This window comes from Anastrepha obliqua, chromosome 6, assembly GCF_027943255.1.
Source record: "Anastrepha obliqua isolate idAnaObli1 chromosome 6, idAnaObli1_1.0, whole genome shotgun sequence".
Lineage (NCBI taxonomy): Eukaryota > Metazoa > Arthropoda > Insecta > Diptera > Tephritidae > Anastrepha > Anastrepha obliqua.
Genome location: NC_072897.1, coordinates 16,289,627 through 16,294,626, shown reverse-complemented (window position 1 = coordinate 16,294,626; position 5,000 = coordinate 16,289,627).

Below are 5,000 nucleotides of genomic sequence, written 5' to 3'. Positions count from 1 at the left end.
TTATTTCTATTTAAACTAACTATAGAAAACCAGGAATAAAATACAATAACACCAATATGCCATAACATGTTAGTATAGAATATAGATTCTTCATATATGTATATATATTCGAAAATTTTTTCTATTTAAACTAACGTATGGAAAACCAGGAATAAAATCATAATATTACCAGTTTAATATGGCTTAAATTCGAGTTTCATATAGTTATGATTCGATTTATATGCTTCAATATCATTGGTTAGTTAACTTTTGATATTTTCATATTATATCACATGCCTTCACCGTGAGTGTTTTTTGCCATGCACACCTCACATTGTCAAAAATGTATGGGAAAAATTCATTTCAATACATTTCAGTTTGATTTGAAATGTCTTTATTATATATTTTAATGGCAATATGCCAAGGTTATATTCCATAAAATGTTAGTATAGAATATAGATTCTTCATATATGTATATATATTCGAGAATTTTTTTCTATTTAAACTAACGTATGGAAAACCAGGCATAAAATCACAATTTTACCAGTTTAATATGGCTCAAATTCGAGTTTCATATAGTTATGATTCGATTTATATGTTTCAATATCATTGGTTAGTTAACTTTTGATATTTTCATATTATATCACATGCCTTCACCGTGAGTGTTTTTTGCCATGCACACCTCACATTGTCAAAAATGTATGGGAAAAATTCATTTCAATACATTTCAGTTTGATTTGAAATGTCTTTATTATATATTTTAGTGCCAATATGCCAAGGTTATATTCCATAACATGTTAGTATTAGAATATAGATTCTTCATATATGTATATATATTCGAAAATTTTTTCTATTTAAACTAACGTATGGAAAACCAGGCATAAAATCACAATATTACCAGTTTAATATGGCTTAAATTCGAGTTTCATATAGTTATGATTCGATTTATATGCTTCAATATCATTGGTTAGTTAACTTTTGATATTTTCATATTATTTCACATGCCTTCACCGTGAGTGTTTTTTGCCATGCACACCTCACATTGTCAAAAATGTATGGGAAAAATTCATTTCAATACATTTCAGTTTGATTTGAAATGTCTTTATTATATATTTTAGTGCCAATATGCCAAGGTTATATTCCATAACATGTTAGTATTAGAATATAGATTCTTCATATATGTATATATATTCGAAAATTTTTTCTATTTAAACTAACGTATGGAAAACCAGGCATAAAATCACAATATTACCAGTTTAATATGGCTTAAATTCGAGTTTCATATAGTTATGATTCGATTTATATGCTTCAATATCATTGGTTAGTTAACTTTTGATATTTTCATATTATTTCACATGCCTTCACCGTGAGTGTTTTTTGCCATGCACACCTCACATTGTCAAAAATGTATGGGAAAAATTCATTTCAATACATTTCAGTTTGATTTGAAATGTCTTTATTATATATTTTAATGGCAATATGCCAAGGTTATATTCCATAAAATGTTAGTATAGAATATAGATTCTTCATATATGTATATATATTCGAGAATTTTTTTCTATTTAAACTAACGTATGGAAAACCAGGCATAAAATCACAATATTACCAGTTTAATATGGCTCAAATTCGAGTTTCATATAGTTATGATTCGATTTATATGTTTCAATATCATTGGTTAGTTAACTTTTGATATTTTCATATTATATCACATGCCTTCACCGTGAGTGTTTTTTGCCATGCACACCTCACATTGTCAAAAATGTATGGGAAAAATTCATTTCAATACATTTCAGTTTGATTTGAAATGTCTTTATTATATATTTTAGTGCCAATATGCCAAGGTTATATTCCATAACATGTTAGTATTAGAATATAGATTCTTCATATATGTATATATATTCGAAAATTTTTTCTATTTAAACTAACGTATGGAAAACCAGGCATAAAATCACAATATTACCAGTTTAATATGGCTTAAATTCGAGTTTCATATAGTTATGATTCGATTTATATGCTTCAATATCATTGGTTAGTTAACTTTTGATATTTTCATATTATTTCACATGCCTTCACCGTGAGTGTTTTTTGCCATGCACACCTCACATTGTCAAAAATGTATGGGAAAAATTCATTTCAATACATTTCAGTTTGATTTGAAATGTCTTTATTATATATTTTAGTGCCAATATGCCAAGGTTATATTCCATAACATGTTAGTATTAGAATATAGATTCTTCATATATGTATATATATTCGAAAATTTTTTCTATTTAAACTAACGTATGGAAAACCAGGCATAAAATCACAATATTACCAGTTTAATATGGCTTAAATTCGAGTTTCATATAGTTATGATTCGATTTATATGCTTCAATATCATTGGTTAGTTAACTTTTGATATTTTCATATTATTTCACATGCCTTCACCGTGAGTGTTTTTTGCCATGCACACCTCACATTGTCAAAAATGTATGGGAAAAATTCATTTCAATACATTTCAGTTTGATTTGAAATGTCTTTATTATATATTTTAATGGCAATATGCCAAGGTTATATTCCATAAAATGTTAGTATAGAATATAGATTCTTCATATATGTATATATATTCGAGAATTTTTTTCTATTTAAACTAACGTATGGAAAACCAGGCATAAAATCACAATATTACCAGTTTAATATGGCTCAAATTCGAGTTTCATATAGTTATGATTCGATTTATATGTTTCAATATCATTGGTTAGTTAACTTTTGATATTTTCATATTATATCACATGCCTTCACCGTGAGTGTTTTTTGCCATGCACACCTCACATTGTCAAAAATGTATGGGAAAAATTCATTTCAATACATTTCAGTTTGATTTGAAATGTCTTTATTATATATTTTAGTGCCAATATGCCAAGGTTATATTCCATAACATGTTAGTATTAGAATATAGATTCTTCATATATGTATATATATTCGAAAATTTTTTCTATTTAAACTAACGTATGGAAAACCAGGCATAAAATCACAATATTACCAGTTTAATATGGCTTAAATTCGAGTTTCATATAGTTATGATTCGATTTATATGCTTCAATATCATTGGTTAGTTAACTTTTGATATTTTCATATTATTTCACATGCCTTCACCGTGAGTGTTTTTTGCCATGCACACCTCACATTGTCAAAAATGTATGGGAAAAATTCATTTCAATACATTTCAGTTTGATTTGAAATGTCTTTATTATATATTTTAGTGCCAATATGCCAAGGTTATATTCCATAACTCTCTATTTAAACTAACGTATGGAAAACCAGGCATAAAATCACAATATTACCAGTTTAATATGGCTTAAATTCGAGTTTCATATAGTTATGATTCGATTTATATGCTTCAATATCATTGGTTAGTTAACTTTTGATATTTTCATATTATATCACATGCCTTCACCGTGAGTGTTTTTTGCCATGCACACCTCACATTGTCAAAAATGTATGGGAAAAATTCATTTCAATACATTTCAGTTTGATTTGAAATGTCTTTATTATATATTTTAGTGCCAATATGCCAAGGTTATATTCCATAACTCTCTATTTAAACTAACGTATGGAAAACCAGGCATAAAATCACAATATTACCAGTTTAATATGGCTCAAATTCGAGTTTCATATAGTTATGATTCGATTTATATGCTTCAATATCATTGGTTAGTTAACTTTTGATATTTTCATATTATATCACATGCCTTCACCGTGAGTGTTTTTTGCCATGCACACCTCACATTGTCAAAAATGTATGGGAAAAATTCATTTCAATACATTTCAGTTTGATTTGAAATGTCTTTATTATATATTTTAGTGCCAATATGCCAAGGTTATATTCCATAACTTTCTATTTAAACTAACGTATGGAAAACCAGGCATAAAATCACAATATTACCAGTTTAATATGGCTTAAATTCGAGTTTCATATAGTTATGATTCGATTTATATGTTTCAATATCATTGGTTAGTTAACTTTTGATATTTTCATATCATTTCACATGCCTTCACCGTGGTGTTTTTTGCCATGCACACCTCACATTGTCAAAAATGTATGGGGAAAATTCATTTCAATACATTTCAGTTTGATTTGAAATGTCTTTATTATATATTTTAGTGCCAATATGCCAAGGTTATATTCCATAACATGTTAGTATAGCTAATATGAATTCTTCATATATGTATATATATTCGAAAATTTTTTCTATTTAAACTAACGTATGGAAAAAACCAGGCATAAAATCACAATATTACCAGTTTAATATGGCTTAAATTCGAGTTTCATATAGTTATGATTCGATTTATATGTTTCAATATCATTGGTTAGTTAACTTTTGATATTTTCATATCATTTCACATGCCTTCACCGTAAGTGTTTTTTGCCATGCACACCTCACATTGTCAAAAATGTATGGGAAAAATTCATTTCAATACATTTCAGTTTGATTTGAAATGTCTTTATTATATATTTTAGTGCCAATATGCCAAGGTTATATTCCATAACATGTTAGTATAGCTAATATGAATTCTTCATATATGTATATATATTCGAAAATTTTTTCTATTTAAACTAACGTATGGAAAAAACCAGGCATAAAATCACAATATTACCAGTTTAATATGGCTTAAATTCGAGTTTCATATAGTTATGATTCGATTTATATGTTTCAATATCATTGGTTAGTTAACTTTTGATATTTTCATATTATATCACATGCCTTCACCGTGAGTGTTTTTTGCCATGCACACCTCACATTGTCAAAAATGTATGGGAAAAATTCATTTCAATACATTTCAGTTTGATTTGAAATGTCTTTATTATATATTTTAGTGCCAATATGCCAAGGTTATATTCCATAACATGTTAGTATTAGAATATAGATTCTTCATATATGTATATATATTCGAAAATTTTTTCTATTTAAACTAACGTATGGAAAACCAGGCATAAAATCACAATATTACCAGTTTAATATGGCTTAAATTCGAGTTTC